Raw genomic sequence first — 24,113 nt, 5'->3', positions numbered from 1 at the left:
GTGTTCATAAATGTCCTAAATTCATTGTTATCTCTGTACCTACTCAGTGGGAAGTGAAGTGATTCAGAAGATGTAAGCAAGGCAGAGAGCAGGGAGCTGTTGACACAGGTCAGTGGGAAAAGAAAGTACAAGGACTTGGGTGCAAAGGAGGTGATGAACCTCTAAGCACCCAAATTCTACCAAAGACAGACATGGCCCAAATTTTCTGGCAAGTGGTGGTAGTGCATTCCTACACCCTGTGACCTGAGCCCACTGGCACTGCAACACTTGTGTACCAGAGGTAAGGGAAGTGGTGTTGGACTTGCAGTGACCCTGACCAGAGGTCAAGCACTAGTACCTTCTTCCTGCCTGCCTACATGCTGGGTGGTTTCACCTGACATTGAACATTACCAAAAAGGAACCCCTGCAGTGCAGGGTGTTCAGGCAATCAGCCAAACTGTTTCTCCTAAAATTGGATTTCATTGTACAGGTCTTTTTCATTCCTTCAGAGCTCATGCTTGAGAATTAATATGGCAATTATCGATCCCTTTTGTATGCTATGGAAAAGCAGGTTCTAATCCTCAGAAGTGGATTTGCTCTGATGACACATAAACAAAGCCCTGAAGGAAGTAAGGTAAAACATAAAGAGGTGTTGACAAGCTGAACACCACTTGGTTATGCAAACACAGATGTGGTAAAGGGCAAAGAGCAATAATTTTGCAGAAGTAGAAAGTGTGGGAACGCTGGCGGTTGCTCTTTAATGATTATAACACAAAGGAATGCTAGCAACTTCTCTCACTGACTTTACATTATCAAACTGAGTCAGTGATGAGTAATAAGATACACTATTGGAAGTATCCTTTAATGTACCAGCTCTCTATATACCAGCTCTTCATGTAAAAATAAATGTAAGGCTTTCTATGAAATATTGTGGTGGTCCTAATACCACCAGAGAACTCTTGCTTGCAGATGCAGTGCATCATTGTTTTCAGATCAGACCCATTGGCTGCTGCCTTACTTGCTTACAAGTGAGCTGAGATTAGGAAAGTAAAATAGGAAAGAGGTAAGTGGGTAAGTGGGTAAGGTACTCATGGGTAAGTTTGTCAAAAGTGTGATTTATGTAGCTTTCCTTTCATGGTTGCCCAGTTTGACACATCCGTCTTTCATCTTCTAAAAATTAAGCTCTTTGGAAGGGCATTTCCCAGCTGACATCCATAGTTGTGCCTATGTTTGTGTTCCTCAGGAAAAAAAAGGGAAGACTTCTAATATTTTCCCCTCTAAGTTTGTGTGTTTGTGTGTCCCCAGCACTCGTGTGATGGTACAGGTCCTGTACTCACAAGCCAAAGTGGTTGTTTGCCAGGCAAAAGATAAAAGATTTCTGCAGCCATTCAAACACGTTCCTCATCTATTGATTTCTACTTCTGCAGTCAGATCAGAGCCTGGCATTTGTTGCAGACCCCATCAGATTTGCACAACCTATTTTTATGGCCCTTGACCTTACATGCTCCGAAGTGCTGGCGAGCTAAATACACGTCCTGAACAGAAGAATATTGTTGGAGGAGTGCATGTGAGTACACATATCAGAAATAACACTGGGAAAGGGTCTGAGGGAACATTTGATGTCCTTTTATGACCTATCCAACAGAAAGAGTAGATAAGAGCTTTTGCTGTCAAATTTTCTTCCACTCTGGGTCAGTCTGATAGGACAGTGAAACCAGTTAGTTTACAAAAGCTTCTTTTGGAGAAAGTGGAGTCAGATTTGCCTCTTCAGAGATTTAAGAGAAAAGGATTTCTCTTCCTGTTTTTTCTGTGAATATTCCCATGTTGGAGCTCAGTAATTCAAGCCAGGACATGTAAGGAGCACGTTCCTTGAGGTATGCTCACAACTATACAGCCTGTCAGCAAATGAAAATAGTTGCGTTGCTACCTCCACCTAGGCAGAGAGCTGGCACACAAAAAGGGAGGCTTCCATGCTGCTTGCTCTCCAGCTTTTTCTTTGGATGTGGAGCTCTGCTTTGCCCTGTAGTATGCAGGGACATCTAGTGGCTGAGCAATCCTGAACACAGTTTGGGATCATGAATTACATAAGGAAGTAGGGATGCTTCATCTCATGATGAATTTAGCATGTCCTGAGAGTTGACATCCATGGGCATCTTCTGGGAAACAGATGGTCACTACTGTGGGTCAAGCCTGACATGGCTAATGATGAAGAAAGTGTGATATTTTATCAAACTCAGACCAGTTTAATCTGTGTCCTTCTTAGTCGGCCAGGCCTTTGATCAAGGTCTATCAAACCTCTTATCTGTAGACCAAGCATACCACGTCACAAAAGCTGGAGATACTTTTTGGTAGCCTGTTCACTGCCTTGGACTTCATTCTTTCATTTCTCACAGGCTTTCTCTTACACAAAGGATTAATCCAAGACTGACTTCAAGTATATTCTATCCCATGGGCTGCTCTTTTCCTGCTGCTTTGATGGATGTTATCCCTGCTGCATCCCAGGCTCAGAGCCCTCACTGGGGCCCTTGAGTAGTCCTGAGGAAATGTGTCTCCTAATGCTCTGCTGCCTGCTCTGCTGCCTGCTCTGCTCAGTCCCCCAAAGTCTTCTTCTTGGCTCCTGCTCTATTGCACTCCAGACCTTGGCTGAAGTCCATACCTGAGTGTGTGCTACCCAGCAAACAGAGGACTTGAGGTTAGCCTCAAATCTACACCTGCACAGGTGCACACAAATGGCAAATGGAGCTGACATTTCTCACAAGTCCCTGCCCAAAATTTTTCCAGTTGGGGTAGTGATGAAAACAGGGAATGGTGGAGGTTCTGAGACCTACAGTCTTGTGTTGGTGTGGTTTTTGCAAAAGCATTGAGGGAAAGCCCAGTGGTAAGTGTCCTTCCTGCTTATTTCTTTCATGCATTGCAGGAGTGATCCCCAGCTCCTAATAAAATTCTTAACATGATTGACTTTAAAGAGCTATGAGTCTCTGTGACTAACCACAGGGAAGAGTTGAGCCAAAGCTTTAATGGCAATAATTTGAAGGCTTTTCTCATGAAGATCCAGGTAAAAGGATCTTCATCAGCCTATGGGTCTGTAAAATGCATATTTTTCAGATGCAACAGCTCAGCTAAAAAACATGAACGTCTAGAATTTCTTTGTGAGAGCCTCACAAAAGCTTCACCAGCATCTGTCTGCCCCTTTTTTGGGCTGGTTCTTAAGGTTTTACCCATAACATTCTTCAGTAACAGATGCCAAGACATCTCCTGAGATATTTTTTGAATAGGAACTTCCATCTGGCACTGCATCCTTAGAAGCTGTGACTTGGCTTCTTTGTCTGCGGGGTGGTTAATCCTAATGAGGCAAGCACAGCAATTTGCTGAGCAGAGATATATGCTTATCAGATCCTATTACTGAGCTGATTCTCTTTTATAATTATTTATTCTGACTTCAGTAGATGAAGCAATGTGAAAACACTTAAACCCAGGGCTTTCATCAAGAAGACACAATCTCACACTCCTGTGAACAACTGAAAGCTGCCTATATGGAAATGGCTAACTATACTGGTATAGCTGTCCCAGTATATCCTGCCAGTCAAACTTCCCATTCTCTTCTTATCTCAAGATAAATGCCCTGATTTAAATTATGTTGAGATGAGCTCCATAGAAAAGAGGTATTTTTTAACAGGGACAGCAGTGTCCACAGAGGGAGAATTTTACTGGCATAGCTAAACTAGTATAATTATACTGGCATAATTATGCTGGTAATTTTCTCTGTGTATACAAGCTATGAGTCTCAAATTGTGCTTCACTGGCAGAAGAGCCTCCTTTGTTGGAGAGATTCTTTAGGTCTGAATCAGGTCATTAATAAGTGCTTCAGCACTCAAGTCAATGCCTCACATTTTATAATGAGTTTTATTCTTTGCCTCCCAGAGAATCCCAGCTCTTGTAACAGACTCTACATGAAATCTCATCCTGTGCCAAGGGAAAGCCAGCACAGCGGAGAAGTGTAACAGTTACTTCCCATCAGCATCCTCAGTGGTTACAAGGCCTTGTGGAGAGAGAGCTCACCCACCATGAAATAGCAGCAGACTGCCATATGTGTGGCTTCGTTTCTTTGCCTTTCTATTTCTTCTGTTTTATATTTCCGTGGCCTGTTTTTCTCCCTGCTAATGAGATTTCTGTTCAAAGGGGGTCTCCATGTATGACTCGTAATACATATGAATACAAAAGCTATACATGATGGTTTATGAGAAGACATGAGAGCTCATAAAGTAACCATGTGAAATGGCTTAAGTAATTTGAACAGAAATATCTTCAATGACAATGAGTCATCAGGACCAAGATGGGCTGCCTCATGTGAAACACAACCGTGTCAAGTGGATGAGGCAGTAATACAGTCACAGCTTTTGCTAAATATAGCCAGATACACTTATCAGTTGAACTGGAAGTATGCAGAACAGTAAAATAAATGGCTTAAACAACAATTAGACAATAGAAAGCTAGACAAATATGGTAATTATATTTTCTATAAATAGCAAAATAAACTCACCAATCAATGGGTTTTCTTTGTTAGCAATTATTGCAGAATGAAATGAATGAGAAATTATTATAGGTTTTACAGAATTACAGAGAAACCGATTGGAGCTAATTCAGATCAGCCTCCTCTTACACAGGACTACTGCCAACACCTGCTGTCAGCTGTGGCTTTGTGTAGGCAAGTTGTGAAAGTTCCTACGGATGGTGATTTTGCAGCATCTCTGGGCACCTCCTCCACTGTTACCCTCCTAGTAAAGCTTTTCCTTATGTCCAAATTGAACCTCCCCAGCCATATCTTGAGACCATTGCTCATTATTCACTTCATCGTCTCCCCTTCATCAGATAAAACAGCTTCTTGCATGTTATGCCATCTATCTTCTGGACCATTTTGGTATCTTTCTGCTGGGTCTGCATATCTCTCTTAACTTGGGAGTGGGAGCATCCACAGTGGGACACAGTATTCCAGGTGTGCAGAGGTGAACTGCAATTTGATCTGCTGGGCACACTCCTCCTACTGCTGCTCAGGATGTGGTTTGTCTTATTTACAGGGAGAGCTTTTTGTTGGCTCCTATTCCCTGGTGTCTACTTGTCCTTTTCACCGGGCTTCTCCCCAGCAGCCAGTGTTTGGATGCCTGGGGCTGGCCCAGCCAAATGCAAAACATCACACTTCACTGATATTCATAACATTTTTTGTTATCTCTGTCTTCAGGTTTATCAAGGACCAGCTTCTGTGAGGCTCTGCTTTTCAGTGTGTCAACCACTCCTAACTTCCCAGCATCTTCAAAATTGCTGAGGATTTATTCTATTTTATTATTCAGATCATTGTTACTGTTTGTTACTGGCCAACAGCTGTTTGATGGTTACCAATCAAGACATTGACTGGTAACCTTTGAGATCAACAGTCCAGGCAGCTTTCATGACAACTGGTGGACTATAAATCCTCAGCTTCCAGATGAGAGGACTGTGGAGATCAGTCAGAAGTCCTAGTGAAATCAAGTATACTTTATCCAACATGTGCTTGTTATCCAAACAAGAAGACATTTCATCCCTGGAGGCAATCAAGTCAGCCAGGCTTGATTTGCCCTTGGTAAACCCACACTAAATCTTGCACTTAGGACTCATATCAACAAGACCACACTTACTTTGCAGTATAAGAGAAAACAGTGCGTCCACTAGATAGGTGAAACTACTGTTGGCCAGTCTCCACAGCAACTGATTCTGACCCTACAGCCCAGACTCAGGGCCTTCGCTATGGCTCTTGAGAAGAGACAAGGACAAGGTCTCCTAGTCCACTTTGCCTTCTATGCTTAGTCCTGCCAGGCTTCTCCTCTTGACTTTTGCCCTACTGCACTCTTGACCTTGGCTTATATCCACATGGAGTGTGTGCTTATGTATCCAAACAGATCAGGAGAAGAGTTAAAATCTGAGATTAGACTCAAACCCACACTACAGTGCCTGCATAATTGTACCCACAGAGGGCAAATAAGGTTGACATCTCTCACAAGTCCTTGCCAGGTGTGCTCCCAATTGAGATTTTGATGCCTAAGGTCACCAGGCAAATAATTTTGGAGCTTGTTTTGGTTGCAATTTTTCTCTGTCCTGGCTGATCAGAGGCTTAGCAGTTCTTAATCTTAGATTCCCAGCTGAGACAGCCATGAACCACTGGCAGGGTCTCTGTCTTCTTCTGCCATTAGAATCTACTAGACCATTGTACATTGTAAGGACTGTACATTTCTTTCAAACTCAACAAAATCAAACTGACTCTCTATCAGTATATATCATACAGGTTTATTAGATTTAAGTAGATATTGGTCGAATCACAGATTCACAGTAGAATTCACAGATACTCCTGTGTTATACATAATAATAACAACACATGTCTGTGCCCTGAAATTCTTTTTCTCTTGTTTTTCCAAAAATGTTAACACATGTGGCTAAATGGGATCCCCAGTGCTTTAGGTTTTACAGCCATACAGTCCCCACAATTCTTAATTCATAAATTCCAACATTATTTTCTCAAGGAATTCCTGTCTAAACGATGTCAAAACTCTTTGTGATTCTTCATGCTACTGTTTTGTCTTTCAAGTCAGACTCCACGCATGGAGCGGATAAAAAAATGGATAAAAAAATCTCTACTGAGTAAGTGACAACTTTGCCTCATTTTCCCAGTCTGCACTGGATGAGGAGAATGGACTGCATCCTTTAAGGGTTACCTACCAGGGGAATAGAGACTTTTAATTTAACCAGTAAATTGTCTTCCAAAGTTTATTTTTTATGCTGTGATGAGAAAAGCCATTGCACATAGCAAAATGACTTTTTTGCTCTCTCCATTTAGCCTGTTAAATCTGGCTTTCTCTAGTGCTTCTTGTGAAACAGAAGACTGAACAGTCTGCTCAGATCAGGTCCAAAATGCAATTCCCACTGGGTTCTAAAGCTGCAGGAGGTGTGGCAGTACTTCAGTTAATCTGCGTGCCATTACTAGAGCCAAGTTTGCAGCATCTGTACCTATTAATGAAATATGACTGTGTGAAAGGCACAGCAATTGATCTTTTCTAGGGTTAGGAGCAGTGTTAGAGCATTATAAGCTTCTGTAATAATGAGAGAATAGTTCCATTACCCAACCTAACTCTAAACCTTCCTAGTAAAGGAGATGCCAGTTCTTCCATAATATTTAACAATAGTTCATGGTTCAGGCACTGGATCTCTTTAAGGCTTGATCATGTTCTCACAAAAGCCAGTATTGTGCCTTTCTTCCTTGTGAGCTTTCCTCACATAATTTTCATGATTTCCCAAACTGCATCTGTTCATCTCAGAGCTGCCCAGTGTTTGCACTTTGTGGACACTTTGTGTTGGTTATAGAAGCAGCCAGAAGTGATGTGCTGAGCCAGTCTGTGCTGGGGAGCACCAGGGTACCACCCCAGGTCATGGGCAGGAGACCAGCCACAGATCATCACTTGGACCAACTTAGCCCTATTTTAAAACCATCCTACCTAATTTTTCTGGGGAAACATTTTTAAGCGGAGCATTTTTAATTCAGATTAAGTCAGCTGAGCTTAGAAAGTCAACTTGTTCTGGACAATAAAAAAAATTATCCAACTTTGTCCTTTTATGTATCATTAGTCACCATCTGCTCCTGTAGTCATGGTCAAAAAGGGAAGGAAAGGAATAAAAAAAAAGAGAGATAAGAAGAAACAACTCCCTCAGAAGTTTGAGTAACCTGTTAACCACACACCAACATGCTTTTAAAATACTCAAAATTGAGCATGTTCACATACACATGTGTGTGTACAACCTTTTCACTGAGTATTAAATAAGAGGAAAGAAAAATACACCTCTGGTGAAGCTGCTGCCTGTGTTTATCACAAAGTATAAATCTCTTTATCCAGAGGTTTAAATGCTTGTTTCAAGTAACCAAAGAACAAGCCATTTCAACAGCCACAGATTGCATTTGAGCCCTCTTTCTTCCTGTAGATCCAAGATGACCTCTCTCCTTTTCTGTTTATGTTCGCAGGCAACTATCAAAAAAGATTAAACAGACTAATACCATCAGAGCAGTGTAGCTGCACAGAATTTCTCTTGTCAGCTTAACAGAATGTGTTGATGGTGAATTTGCTTTGTAATGCTACAAGTTCACTTGATATTTGTATCCAGGATAATGATGTCCTGCCAGATCCGTTGTGCTGGAGGAAAAAGTGTTCTTTGCCCTTCCAATGCCTGTGATGGAACAGGACTTAGGCAAAAATAATTAGCTAATATTTGTCTAAGGGCTTATCTGCACAGAGAAACCAGGCAAAAGGGATCTCATGCTTCTAGGAAAAAATTGCCTGAGAAGAAAAGAAGGTTTCAAGGCCAGAATTGAACAAAATGTTCTCAACTCATCAAAAAATAAAAAGTCATGTGAATCTGTTGATTTTGATAAAAGCAAAATGCTACACAAGTGAAAAGAGTAATTTCTACTTTTTCATTTTACTTCAGTACCTCCAAATCTGTTCGTCAGTTTCTTCAATGTCAGAATGTTAAACGTAAGAGGTTATAAGTTATTTAATTATGTTTACACATTTTTGTTAACATAAACAAATAACTGCACAGAACCATACATTATACTTCAGATAGATATATTTATTTATATATATATTTACATATGCATATACATATACATTAGCCTTACACATGTTATAAATGGAAGTTTAGTGCCTTTTGTAGCCATGCCCCACAGCCCTGTAGCTCTCCCATGTCCAGAGGTGTCCCTGGCATATCAGGTAGAAGCTACTGCATCCTGGAATGGCCGGAGAGAAGACTGCTACTATCAGAAAAATTGTTTCATCTTATAGACTGCTTTTGGCTCGTTCCCAAGAATAGTACATGTTAATCAGCAACCCAAAATGTGGGTGGATTCTTCCAGTAGGTTTCATAGCCCTTTTCTGCCTTGGTGTTCACAGTCTGAAGACATGAGAAGGTGAAGACAAGAGGGATGAGGTGACTCAGTCAGGATGGCAGATCAGTCTGGGCTAGAACACAGGTCTCTGGTAATCTATACACCCTCTTAGTGATGCAGTGCTGGCTTTAATTGTACCTGTTGACTGCAAAGCCTGAAGCCTGCAGTACAGCATGCCACTGGTAAGGAGCTGCAATGAGTGCACATGATTATATCCTTTAGATATGGTGTTAATGAACACTGCCCATTGAGCTCTATACAATTTTGGATTTTGGAGAGGAAATTTTGCAACATCAAGCCTGAGGCTTCTCAACTGAACTTGATTCTTATTTGGTTTGTTCTCCAAGAGAGACTTGCAGGCCTCATAATGAAAAAGTGGGAGTTCAGGGCGACTTCAAGATGAAAAGAGACAATATATTCATCTTCTTGGAAGCAACTGACTGAGGTTAGCCAACATTCTCACTATGAGAGTGATCAGGTTAATAGTTATCCCCTGTATTTCACTTTTTTTTGAAGTGGCAAGGAAGTTCCCCAGCAGATTTTTCAAGAAGATCATGGCAGTAACAACTCACTGAATACTTAGCATGTTTCATAGATACCTTGTTCTAGATTTCAGTATGTACTTACCCTAGATAGAAACACAATAATCCTTCAGGCTGTGCCAACCAATATTGCGGACCCTAATTTTTAACTTGACTGAAATAAAGCCTGAGGGCAATGAAATTATTTTAGAATAATTTTAATGTGCCATTTTTCAAAATGTAAAATTGAAGTTGGATGTATTTTCAGAGCCATAATCAGAGTGGTTTCATTTGCAAATCATTAAGGAGACCGAGAGCTCCAGGTATTTAATTTATCCAAATCACCCTGAGAAGTTCATCTTATCCTGTAGTGTATTTTTTTTTTTAATTCTAAATCTACTACTGAATTCTCTGCAAACTCTGCTAGGATTTGGCTTCTGCAGTCAGCTTTAATCCCTTCAGAGTGGCCAAACCAATGAAAATGGTCAATAGCTATTGCATACAGTAAGGGGATCTAAAACTTGTTTCCAATTTTGTGAATCTATAACTCAGAAATAACATAACTGAAACTTACAGTCCTAGCAATAAAAGGCAACTATACAGGTTCAGAATCTAACACAGATTCAGAATTTCATTTTTGCTATTTATGACTTAATATTTTCTTGTTCAAGTAGGAAAGCCTTGTTATACTGAGCAATTCTATGTTGTCTCATTGTAAATGTTTCCAATACAGAGTCCATCTGAACTACCATTATTAATCTCCTTTACAACCACAAGGAAAATACAGATATTAGTGGGTGATTCAGATAAATGTCTAAAAAATACGAACCTCACACTCTGTAATTGCCAGTTTTTTCCCAATATTTATAAAAGGATCTCAGGGAGCTCACTCAGAGGCAGGCATCCACATTATGGATGGCTCACTTCAGGTGAGAAAAGTTACATTTCTTTTCGGAAGAAACCAGTTCTGCTCTTTTCCTTGCCTATTGGAGAGAAGAATAAGTTAACTATTTCTCCTCTACATGATAGCATCTGGAGATAACAGTTGAGCATGTACAGAAGACGGAAGAAAGAAACAGAGAGGCATGAAAATTTAGGTATTGCACGATATGTTGGATTCTTTTCTTCTGACTTTTTCCTGAGCAACACGGAGACCTGCTGCTCTGGCAAGCAAACAGAGGTGAAACCCAACCAGAGGATAAAATTGTGCTGTGTTATAGCTGTGCAAACAGAGGTGGTTGGACACATCCAAAAGGGAGTATGATATTTCAGCATGAAATTTTAAATGTAACTTTTGTTTTCCAACATATAGTGACAGTTTAAAAATGTTTAATCTCTATTTTGTATAGCCACAAGTGTCAGAACTTTGAGGTTTCATAAAAAATGGAAAAACTGTTCAGGTCCACTTGTCTTGTGCAAGGTGACTTCATTATGATTTCAGATATGTCACAACTGAGGAATAACTTCTTACTCGTGTAGATGAACATGTGTAGGAAGAGAATGTTATTGGTGTACTCCCACTGCAAGTAAAACAATTTGAACATATTAGCTTCAGCTGTAGCTGCTTTTTAAATTAGTTTTGTCATCTAGAAGGTCGATGTAGAAGGAGATTTTTCAGAAAAGAGTAAGAAAGGGGACAATAAATCCATACTTAAAGCAAAGAGAAAGAACAAATATATCCAGGTGGTTTTGTATTGGAGGGGAAGCATTGTTAACAACTGTAGTTGAGCAAAACAGACAATGAAAGGGATAAGTCTAAAATTTGGGTACTCAGGGCAGCAGCACTGTTACCAATCAAACCTGGAAGGGTCTAGAGCCTCCAGGTACCTAATCTGAGGTTTTGCTGTGAAAACCCAAGGGGCTGTTTGAATAGAGATTTGAAGAAGGGCATCCTATGAACCTCAAAAGCCAGGGATTTCTTTGCCTGATCCCCAGAAAACTCTCGAAGTGTTTCCTGTAGGTCTCTCTTAATGGTCACAATCTGGTGATCATTCTCAGCACACGGTTAAACCTCATCTAATGTGGCCTTAGAGTGGCTTTAGCTGCTCATGTTCTTCTTTGTACTAAATACCTGAATGTGAATGGGATCTGGAAAGTGAATTCTCATTTTCCTTTCCCTAATTCACTGCCCTAAACTAAACTGTGACCCTGAGGCCCATCCCTTCTCTCATCTGTTTTATCTCCTTTCTCTTCTCTCCTCCTTCCAATGAAAATTACTTTAACTACTGTCCTTTTCAACTATGTATGTGGAATAACAATGCTAAGATCCCTGTCAGCCTTTTCCTGCGGGCATCTTATGTGACATGGGAAAGGCAAAGGCAAGTCCTATCAGAGAGGTGCAATGGTGGGAAGGTGGGATGAGTAAGAAGCATCACAGCTTCTAGGGAACTGAATGCTTTTCCTGAGTAGTTTAATGGAATACTGAGTAGCCTGACTTGAATGTTTTTGTTTTTAAAGGACTGTGTTTATTTGGGATATACCAATGTTTGGCCTTGAAAGGACAAACAAACCATTGGAGATGGTGAGCACTCTGTGTGCACAAGGCCTTTTCTGATGGACTGAGCCAGAGTGATCTGGCAGTTTTGCCACTTCGAGGGTTCTCTGCTCTCTAGGTCACTGGCACAAAGAGTATTTTTGATGTCAACATAGAACAAAGTTCCCTGTGATCAGCTGCCTGTTTACTGCAAACTCACCTATGGCTAAAGCCTCTTTAGAAGTAGAAGAAACCCCAGTACAGCAGGACAGTGAACTCTCTGGAGCAAAAGTCTATAACAAGCCTTCTCCTAGGCAGAAACAATGGGCTTGTTCAAGTAAAATTCTCTTTCTGCTAGGCTCCTAGGCACCCTTAGTGCTGGATCTCCAAATTTCATGATCAAGGAGAAGACTATTTAGAGTTTATTTTTATTAAGCAAACAAACACTGTCTTCCTCACAAATATCTGCAAATCTGGCATGGTTTCTCATACAACTCTGCACTATTAATTAATTAGTGTTTCACTAATGCACACATTGAATATAAAAAAAAAATCAAGAAATAAATGACCTGCCTTTTCTCTTAAGAGTGTCTCCTGTTGGTTAAGCTTTCCACTGTTGGGCCTTTCACTGCTTGTGTTCTGTTTGAAGAAGCAGCTAAGCAAGTGCAGCTCTTTCAGTGCCTCACAGCAGTACCTTTTATGTAATTTTCACATGATTTTGCTGCCTCTTCACTTTACTGTCCATACATTTTTTTAAAATATGTTTTTTTAAAGTGGACATCAAAGATAGATAGGGCACTCACGCAAAATCCTTTTCATATTTCACTGCTCATGCAATAAATTTTCTTCTTTTTTTTTTTGCCTTATTTGTGAACTTCTCATTATGATAAAATTTTAAACGCTTACTGTCAAATGCTGAATTGGATTCTGTTTCCTATAATTCAGAAATTTTCTTTCTCTTCATTGCAGCAAATTTTATCCATAAGAACCAGCCAAAGTATTTATAGCAAATACTTAATTACATTATTTTCCTTCTATCTCTATTTGTTGTGCATTTGTTTACAACTTTGGAACTATTTGTTGCATATATTATGCATGAATATTTCAATTAATTTGCTGTGCACAGGCTACTTGTGCCAACTGTGTCTCTGGCTGCTCAGTTCTCTTGTTCAATCTACTTATCATTTTTAAATGAAACATACACCTTGTCATGGGACTGAGTACTGAACCAGACAGAGCTTTACTCTAATCTGCTCTAATCATTCTTTTATTTGTGCATATTTATACCAGAAAAAAGGGAAAAAGAATCAGAAATAAAACTTGTGATAATAGGTTGTTCTAAGGAATCTATAACAGTTAAAGAAAAAATGTTGATACACCCCAAATTTTCAGTGTCCAAATGGAACACTTCTTTCTATTATTTGCAACACAGTTTTTCACTTCAAAGCTCCAGTGAATAAAAATTAACTTATTTTTAAGGGAAATCAATAATTATTGAAATTTTGAAGACTTTTAGTTTTTGTCATGTTTTAGGGCAGGTTATGTACCACACAACTCCAGCTCCATTCCAGAGACATGACTGGTTTTTGGAGTCTTGGTGCTCTGTTTGTATGGCCAAAACTATTACATGCAGTAGATGAGAAACAAACTTCAGCATTATCTTTTATGTGATAATCTTGATATCCTATGAATATAAGAAAATATTCCTGAGAACTTTCATGGAAGAAGTGAAAAGTATTAAGATTTAATAATTTTCAATGTTTTTCTGAAAGTGGAAATAAATAAATTGAATGAATACTTATTTTTTAAAAATAATTTTCCAGTTCTATTTTATTTGTTTATATTAGGGAAAATCTCAAGGCCACTGCCAGAGATGAAACCTTTTTTTTATAGGTAAAATTCTGCTTTCAAAGTATCATGATCAACACCTGGGCCTGTCTCCTGCTGTCTGGCCTGTGGCAGACCACCTAAGCTGTGTTGGTCGCTCTCTTTGTATAGACAGGGGGTTAAAAAATGTCTATCTTCTACAATTTTTCTCTTTGTTTTTTTTACTCTACTCCCTTCTATGAGAAGGAAAGCTCAGATTTATCTTACCTATCTTTCAGCAATTCAGATGTCTGCACTATTTATGTATAGCCAAGGCAGAGAATCACCTCCAGAGGATAAGCAGCTGGCAAATGTCTGAAGCATCCTACACCGTGTCCCATTGTTTATAGGAGAAGCATCAAGTGATTTTGGTCCTAAATTAAATTTCTCAGGTAAATGTCTCAAGTTAGGTCAGCTGGATCCAGGCTGGACTCTCTTTCATTAATATGCACTACTTTTCACAGAGGGTCCTGATACAGGGGCTGCAAGTAAAATATGAATACTGACAAAAGAGTAGTAATGCTTTATCCAGCAAACGACAAAGCTGGTGACAAAATTCTCAGATGTTTTCCCCTTTTTTAATAGCATCTGAACAAAGACAACAGTTCAGGTTCTTTTACTATCAGGACCTAATCTTTAAAGTATATCAAAGTTACTTAAGTAAAGCCTAAAATGTCAATTTGACTGGAATAAAAGTCAAATAGACTCAGCCAAAAGGTTATTGTCCACTTGTGTTTCTAAAACGCTCTGTTCTTGGAACCGGAAAGGAAAATTATCAGGAAGGCTTCCCCAGGTGACAACAGTTTGTCAACTCTTTCCTGCCCTTTTTAGGACCGTAAATCTTATCTTTTACAAATGAGGCTTTCCGAGTTCAAAGAACTGCTCTTCAAAATTCTTTGAAGTCAGGTCATCTTATCGGCACTCTCCTGTTTGCACCACTCTTACATGGTTTACTGTAAAGGCTGAACATGCAGGTTCTGAGCACTTGATTTATTCCTCTGTCCCTGCCTGCCCTGGGCTTGCAGGACTGCACAATAAAAGAGGATGATGGCAGAGCTCTTTTCCAGAAAATGTACTTTTGAAAGTGTCCCTGTTAGGAAAATATTCTCTTGCAAATATTTACTCCGCTTTTGACTGAAAACTGAAAACACAGGTTCCAACTGTGCAGGCTGAACTGGCCAGAGGACACCCTGAGTTATCAGCATGTGTGTATTTCTGGGACACAGGACATTGCAATGATTTGCTTCTGATTTCTGGCAAAGTGGACACATTTTTACTCCAAAATTTGGCTTTAAAACTCAGTTTCTCTCCTTGTCTTAACAAATAGGTGATTTTCCTTTCTGTTTACTTGAGGTCAGGGCAGTTTCTTGTCGCACTATGGAAAACAAGCACGGCTCCAGTCTCAGACTGTCTCCCAGTGGTGGATGACGAACCATGTTGGATCATCAGCTGTGGCAGAGACCTCCCCATCCCACAGGCATTTACATCTTTGAGGTTACAAGTCCCACAGCTATATGTGAACATACATAAGAACATAAGAAAAAGACATACATACATAAGAAATCTTAGCAAGGCAAAGGATGTTTGAATTCTTATTTAAGTTTGGCCCAGTATCAAAGAGTTTAAGAAAATGCAAATGAAGGAAATCCATAACCAAACCTAAGCCCCAGGCTCCTGAAATCTTTGAGCTGAAGTTCTTAAACTTCACATAAGGACTTGGATGTTTCCTATCTAAAATCAAATTGCTTCCATCAAATCCCTCCCATACCACCTGTCTAGACAGGGCCTGCAGAGCAGAAATTCATTCTGTCCTACACAAAATTACTGTCCTCTTCTTTTCCATATACAAACCAACTTGCACCTAAATTCTCTGCAATAATAGCCAGGTCATTTCCTCTTGCTAGTTTCAATGTCTGTGCGTAACTACATGGAAGCACTCATGATGCAGGTGGGTAGAACAGTGTGACTAAAATGGACTTCCCCTGAGCAGGGTTCAATCCCAACCTTTATCATAAACTGATCTACTGGTCACGACTAAGTATCATTGTCTGGTCATGGAGTCCAATACTTAGGGACTAACAATGGTCTTCTTATCCTTTGTCCAATATTTCTGTTCATTTTTGAGGGTTGAAGATTGGCTTAGTGAAATGGCATTTGTATAGGAGAAACCAAAATCTAAACATTTCAGTGACAGAAAGATAATGTCAGTGCTGTTTGGATGTTTGCTCAATCCTTAATTATTTTCTTCTGAAGTAATGCAAGAGTAAGAGATGCAATTTTATGGCATCTGAATAAAGGTCTGCTGTCCTTAAAAATGATTGCTTTATGTGCAAATTGACATAATTTCTGTGCCTACTTATCTCTGTTTTTTTTCTCAAACTAGAAATTGAAATACTGTTTCTGTGTATTAAAAAAAATAAATCTGTTTATTGGAAACCTAAGGTACTGATTTTCCAGAAAGAAAGCACTATTAAACAAAAATGATATATGAGAAAGAACTTGACCTCTGCACAAATATCCTTGTCTCCATCTAGCTTTGATAAAGCAGGTGGAAAGCTTCTAAGGAGAACTGAGTTGAATGCTCTTGTGTGTAAACCAAGATATATGGCCTCATAACTTTTTCTCAGCATGTCTTATTTATTCAGTGAATTCCATTGTCTCTTTCCACAGGGACCCTTGCAATCTCCTTTGTCAATAATGCCAGGCATCAAATCCTAATGGCCAAATTGTCACAACCATAATTGTCACCTTCTTTTTGCTTTGCTGTGCTTCCTCACCTGCCAGTATCAATATATTTAAGATATAGCCTATAAAAATAACCAGGTAACATGCAGAGAATAACCAAGTACCCCTTCAGCTTCTCTTGTTTTTACTTCTGTTCTCTCTTTTTTATCTGATTTTGCTGCATAAAATCCCAGTGATGAATTATAGAACAGTTTGGATAGAAGGAGCCTCAAAGGACCTGATTCCAAACCCCAAGCCATGGGCAGGGACAGTTTTCTCTAGAGCAGGTTGCTCAAAGCCCCATCCAGCCTGGCCTTGAACACTTCTGGAGATGGGGCATCCACAACTTCTCTGGGAAATCTGTGGCAATGTCTCTCAACCCCAACAGTGAAGAATTTCTTCCTTGAATGTAATCCTACCCTCTCTAAGTTTAAAGCCATTACCTCTTGTTCTATCACCACATGCCCTCCTATAACAAGTCCCTCTCCAGACCTCTTGCAAGACCCGTTTCGGTACTCAAAGGCTGCTCTCTGGTGCATTCTCTTCTCCAGGCTGAAAAGCCCCAACACTCTCAGCACTCTCCTGTCTATACAGGAGAGGTGCTCCAGCTCTCTGACCATATTTGTGACCCTCCTCTTGACTTGCTCCAGCAGGTCCAACAGCCTTCTTACATTGGGGGCTCCAGAGATGGATGCAGTACTTCAGGAGAGTTCTCATGAGACCTCTCTGGACCTGCTGGCCACACTTCTTTTGATTCAGTCCAGGATATTGTTGGCTTTCTGGGTTGCAAGTGCACATTGCCAGATCACTTTGAAGTTCTTGTCAACCAGCACCCCCAATTCCTTCCCCTCAGGGCTGCTCTTGACCCATTGTCCATCCAGCCAGTATTAGAAGCTAGGTGTTATCCAATTGAAGCAGAATCCAGTCAGTCAGTCAGTCAGCCAGACAAGGAATTCCTTTTTTTTTTTTTTTTTTTTTTTAAGTGCCCAGTATATTTTGAAGGAAGAGTTTAGGATAATGACTATTGATGTTGTTACCACACAGGGGAAGATGAATGGTTATCTGTGTCTTGCAGTTATTTTTTTCCACATTGCAAACAAGAGCAAGGAATGTGTACGTATATTGTGTGGTACAATAAGTGCACAATCAATTACTTGCTCCTTGCGTTTCAATTGATAGGCAATTGTTGCACACCCACTCCTTTGTGTCTGATTGCTCAATTCATTGACTTAATTAATTTAGGTAGAAGAGTCCTTGATGGTTCCAGCTGTCTGGCTTTCTAGGCTACAGCTGTGGGCAATCAGTTAACTCCACCAGTCTGAAAAGCAGAAATGCATGCATGCAGCCTTCCAATCCTACTTATAAGGGTGGTGCAAGCCATTTGCCATAGGATATGACTCCTAACCAGACCATTCTGATCTCTTTCCAAAACCATAATTCCTGCCAGGGATCTGAGAGTTATTTCTCTTATCTGCAATAAGAGCAGAGAGTGTACAGAAACCAAGGCGCAATGACTGAAATGCTCCATTCAAAGGTGTGTGCAGCAGCTTAGATGAGGTGGCTGTTCATGGGAGCATCCTGACTTGCAGGGTGACCCATAGAATATCCTGAGTTGGAAGGGACCCACAAGGATCATCAAATTCAACCCATGGTACTGCATAAGTTAATCCCAAGAAGCACATTATGTCCCTGAGAACATTTTCCAAATGCTTCTGGAGCTCTGTCAGACTTGGTGCTGTGATCACTTCCCTGAGGAGCCTGTTCCAGCCCCCAGTGACCCTGTTGGTGTAGGTTTTCCTAATATCCAACCTTAACATCTTCTGACACAACTTCAGGCCACTCCCTTGGGTCCTGTCATTTGTTACCAGAGATGAGATCAGTGCCTGCCCCTCTGTGTCCCCTTCTGAGGAAGATGTGGACCACAATAGACTCCTCTCACTCTCCTCTTGAAGGTGCAAGAGGAGCTAAATTGCATTAGAGTGATCCCTGAAGGGCTTTCCATCCCCTGAGTCACATTACCTAGTCAAGTCTGATCACACCAGGACCTGTGCTTAGAGTGACCTGGCATGAAGTACAAATTTTCCACTCCTGAATTAAAGAACATGGGAAGTTTTTCTGAGAGGTTTGGCGAAACTTTCTGGAGACAGCTGATAGTTGAGGAATAGCTGGTCCCAAGCTAAAGAACCACTGTTAGCAGGTTCTCCATTTCTAAGGGTACTCCAGAACTCTGGATGAGGATGACCACGAAAGTTCACTTGGGTGCCAGCAACACAGAGAGAGTGTTTTGGGTCCACGCTGAGGGTCTGCAGTGCCCTCTGTGGGGAGAGGCTGGGGATGCCCTAAGCCAGACACAGCTGGGTCCAGCCAGCTCCAGCAGCCCCTCCACAGGGCACAGCTGAGCCCTTCAGCCAGGCTGGGAGCACTGGGGGAAAACAGGTTCCACAGAGGGCCAAAGGTGGCAGTGGGAGAGAGGAAGGGAGGTGAGGAGGAATGAGCAGAGACCCTGAGGATGGCTGGAGGAGGACAGGAGGGGCTGCAGACTGGAGCAGAGACCCACCCCTACAGCCCAGGGGATATTCCCTGCAGGAGCTGAGGCCGTGGAGAGTCCAGTGGGAGCAGCTGTTCCTGAAGAGCTGCAACATGGGCAAGGGCCCATGCCAGGGCAGGGAGACCCTTAGCCAAAGTTAATCCACTGCAGAAGGAAAGCGGTGGAAAGTCTGGAGAGCAGACTTATACCAAATAGCAATTGTGTCACTATGTCACAACAGGCTTGTGTCAGCTGCAAGACAGTGTCATGACAGGTCCTGATGTTGCTCTTGCTGACAAGGAAAGCCTGGTGGAATCTCCTGCAAGTTTTCTTTGCTGCAATCTGGCTGTACACAGGACAGGCTGGGGAGTGGGTGCTAAATTTATCCTACTCCATCATGATCACATAACTGAAACGCTTCCTTTAAGCACCAAGACTGACTTGATTGGAGGCTTGGCAATCCCAGGGTACATGAGAAGATGGTTCAAGGAATTTAGGTACCTACAGAGGGCAAGTCATCATAGGTGTGAGCTATTTTACCCTTTGGAAATGCCTGTCTGTCTCTGCTGATTATAGAGGACCTACAATCTAGATAGGGTTGAATTTGGGCTATCTCTTGAAAACAGCAATGGAAGGCCATTTGGGACTTAATTTCAACAAAGGGAAACCTATGTACATCTCTTTATAGCCTTGACTGATTCATAACAACTTAGCCCTAATAGATAAAGGACTGCACGAAGACTGGAATATTAAAGAAAAAAATATAAAAAGTGTCAGCATTTCCACAGAGTTTCTGACTGGCTGATGGAACGGAGTTTTGCAACAGCAACTCTGTATTGCAGACATTCATTGCATGAAACTTTACAATTTCAGCAAGAGATTTGGCACAAGAGTGTCACAGCCCTCAGACATTGTGACAAGGTAATACCTCCCACTTTGAAGAGAAAAGCCTCAAATCCTTTGTGATGCATTCTGGAGATTAATGCTTCAGAATTTCTGTAGCAGTGGGAGACCAATATCCCATGGCAATTCTTTACTTGATCAGCCCAATCTCTTTAAGTGTGTGTATTTGATAATCTTTTTTGATTTGAGTTGGTTGCTAACAGCCCATGGCTGTGTGGAGAACACCTTACAATTATACAGCACCTTTCATCTGGAAGCCTTAGGGCTTTGCACATATTAATATTATATTAATAATTAATTGTGTTAATAGTAACGTCTCTTCCTTTTTCAACATGGGAATTGAGATTCAGAAAGGCTACTGAGCTTTCAACCAAGGATATCTAAAGTTGGGTCCTGTTTAGCTGAAGGGAATCAGTTGGGGCAATTACTGCATAATTGTGTTGCTGGAGACACCCAGTGAAGACAGACAGCTCCAGGACTAAACAAAGGAGTTTTAGTGGACTGATATAACTAATGTCAAAAAAACCACAGGTTTCTGCCTACTTTTCCCATCTGAGTATATGCCTAAATAGTCAGAAGTTGAGATCATTCACATGCTCCAGTGAAGCTGATAAGACAGAGCAAATTCCATAGTCATAAGCCTAACTTGGGGCTAAGCGAGGGCTGTATTAAAGTGGCTGCTAATGATAGTACAGCACCGATTACTGACACACAATTATCCTTGGATCAGTGAGGATCCCCTGCAGTGGTGACTTCTGTCTGCCTCCCTGCAAATCTGCCAAGAGTTCCAGCACAGGCACCTGAGGAAGAGGGGAATGGTGGACTTGCAGTTTATTGTTCCAAGGATAAAGCCCTTAGGCACCTGTGAGGAAAGCTTAGCAACAAAGCATTAAGCATGCATCTAAGCACCCTTTGAATAGGCGGTCATGAATAGAAGTGTAATTTGAGGGTGAGGGGGAGAGGGTGAGGTTCCAAGTACAAACCACTGCCAAGGGCTTTGCAGAAAAACCCTCAAACAAGCAAGCCAGGCTGGTCTCTTCAGCCGAACCAAGAGGGTGTTGCTGAGAAAGTCCTGGCCATGCTGCTCGATGCAATAGCACCTAGGGAATGTGAAGTGTTCCTGAAGTGCTATGTATTTATTTTTATTTCTACCCACTCATTATTGTATCTGACACCAGTTCAAACAGCCATTGTGGCATGTCTTTATGCTGTCTGTCCCTTTAAGAATTTCTCTGTGCATACCCCATAATCTTCCCCTTCCCAAGCCGTCCTGTGGTGTGTGTGGCTAAGCAGCACATGATTGTAATAGGTTAAAGAGAGTAATTAACGGAGACCACATCAGAGCTTTTGCAAAACATACAATGTGTTTATTCAGCATCGTGTCGGCTAATTCTTAATGAAAGGGCACTGCACAGCAGAGTGCAGGACCCCAGTGGTCAGAAATAGTTCCACTTAAATGTTATTTACCTATAAAGAGCTCAGTTCTAATTAGGGGCGTGGGAGCCAGCAAGGGTGAAATCAAATCCTTGTCCCAGGCATATCCTCCATGCAAGTGCCTAAAAAAGTCTTTGAATAGACACACAAATGCTCAGTTGCTTTTGATTTGTATGCTTTTCCGCTCCTCTAAACTTCCTGAATTTGCCTGGGACTGGAAGTAGGACAGAATGAAAGATCATGACAAGATTTGGTTCTGTGGTATTTGTAGAAACCTCATGCACAAAATTAAAAATTGCCTGATCTCACAAGATGCTGTAGAACACTGAGAGCTAAACAAACTTTGTTTCCTTGTGGTAGGCTGGAGGCAATAGAAGTTAAAACCTCCTTTGTTTTGCACAATACATTAGCAGTCTATTTATGGTACTTACAAGGATGCTGCATCATATGGAATCTCACCATTATTTTTTTTTTAATAAACATTTATTCCCCCAGCATCCCAGTAAATGAGAGGAATGTTATTATCTCCTATCAGAAACAGGGAACAGATATTCATAAAAATGTTAAAATACTTATGAGGTGCAGACAACCTTAAAGGCACCCCGGTGGTCTTGAAAATTAGGTTTAGCTGGCTAAAGGCTTTGACTCCCAAGAGCAGCATATTTACATGGGGACAAGTAAATGGTTTTAGCACCTGACTACCCCCTTGCTCCTCTGCTGGACATGCACACCCCCACCACTGAAATGGACAAGTCTGGGGAGCACATTCCAGCTCATGTTAATGTGCTTCTGCTCCAGAGACAGTCACCCTTCAAGGAAGAACCTGGGCATAGCAGATGTCTCAGGTTATTCTGTAAGAGGTGGAGAGTTGGAGAAGGGTCACATTCCTACAGGGAACCAGGGCGGAAAAGAATGGGTAAGGATGCCTTCACCCCACTACTGGCTTCAGTCAGTTTGGTAGTGCTTTTATCCTGTTGCTGGCTGCACTGAGCCTTCCATTTCTAAGACAGACCTTCGGGGTCTAAGCATGTGATTTCTCTGGTGAATGACCTAATCAAAATGGATCCCACCTGTTACTACAGGATTTATCTGTGGAGATGAATCCTGAGAGCAGGGCAGGGTGATGAGAGTCATCTGCCAACTGCTTGTAATCCTCAGGGTGAGAATCCTTGGGCCAGACAAAAGTGGAGGGCTCTTCCAAGCTGTCTGGAAATTTGGCAGGATGATGACAGAAGTAATGAAAAATGTACCAATTTGTGCTTGCACTTCAGACATACCTTTGAGCATGTTCATCAAAAGGTTCATGAACTAGGGTTTGAAGAACACTTTTTTGTCCTGTAATCTGATAATTTCCCTTTTATAAGCTTTTCATTGTGTTTCTTTTTTTTGTGCTAGAGACAGGAATGTGTGAAACCTGTCAGTTCTCCTTCCCAGGATGCTGCATGAACTTTCCCTTCAGTTAGTTATGAACCAAGCTGGTTCACCCCCAGGTTTCACTTTGAGTGTGAAGTTTGAACAATCCCAGAAATTCAGCACAAAGTCATGTGCAAATGAAAGTGTAAACTGGTGTTAGCCAGTATTTTGTTCATGCCATGACATTAATGAGTGCCTGGGAGTCTGTGCATGCATTGGCTGTCCCAAACACTCTCTGTGCACTGAGGAGTACAATATCTTCTAACTCTCCCCACTCCCTTGTGACCACTGAGTCAGTTTAAACCCAGCCCAAATTTGCTATATGAAACCTGTGAGAAATAGCTACTCGCTTTTCAAAGTTTAGGAAGGTTTATTAAACCTTATCAAAAATACAACAGAAGACTGAATAAAGAAAAAAAGTTACAGTGCTGGAAGCAAAAGATTTTCCCCGCCAGGTGCTCAGCCCCCTAGCAATGGAGGTTTTACCCTTTTTAACCCTTTAACCCCTCCCAAAGTTCTGTCCATCGACCCCTTCTTCGCTCTCCAGTGATGGAGATCACTTCCTCAAATCCTGATTGGAGGTCAGGTGTCGCCATAGTGACAAGCCAGCCCTCCCAGATGTCCCAACTCCAGCTGTCCCTTGATAACTCCATGACGGGGGTAAAACACATCTGTGAATCTACAAAACTTTTCTTAACCTGTTTACATGATAGTTGTCTATTAATTGTGAGAGTCAATCATCACATTACCCATCTATCACAAAACCTGTCAAGTTGTAAACTGCAATGGGACTGCTTAGCCCTGTAGGGACCTGTCTGTTTAACCTGAGAGTTCTCAAACTCCCACTTGGAGCCCTTACGTGTGCCCAGGAGGATCTTTCTGAAGAGAGATGAATGACAAGCCCCCATCCAGACCTCTGTGGAGATACAGAATTAGGTGTTAGCCACCTAAATTTTTCCTACAGTCTTAAAAAATGCCATGAAGGGAGATGAAATGTTGGTGTGAGACTTAGAGTCACCCCTGTAATCTTAAATCCAGGCAGGGAGAGATGGGATGTGGCCTGATCTCCCCTTTACTCTGTCTCTCTTGCAAGGTTGGATGCAGAGCATCCTGATCTCAAGGAACTTCTGACAGATGATATTACATACCCCAAAAAAAAAAAAAAAAACAACAAAAAAAACAACCAAAAAAACACTTTAAAAAAGTGGCAATGTACAATTTTAGCCTTTTCCCCTCTGTCAATCTAAGCATTTTAAATGTTTCTCAGTTTTCTCAGGTAGCAACTTGATGTATTCTTTTACCTCTGCCTCC

This window comes from Motacilla alba, chromosome 2 (genome assembly GCF_015832195.1).
Source record: "Motacilla alba alba isolate MOTALB_02 chromosome 2, Motacilla_alba_V1.0_pri, whole genome shotgun sequence".
Classification (NCBI taxonomy): domain Eukaryota; kingdom Metazoa; phylum Chordata; class Aves; order Passeriformes; family Motacillidae; genus Motacilla; species Motacilla alba.
This window is presented reverse-complemented; position numbering follows the sequence as displayed.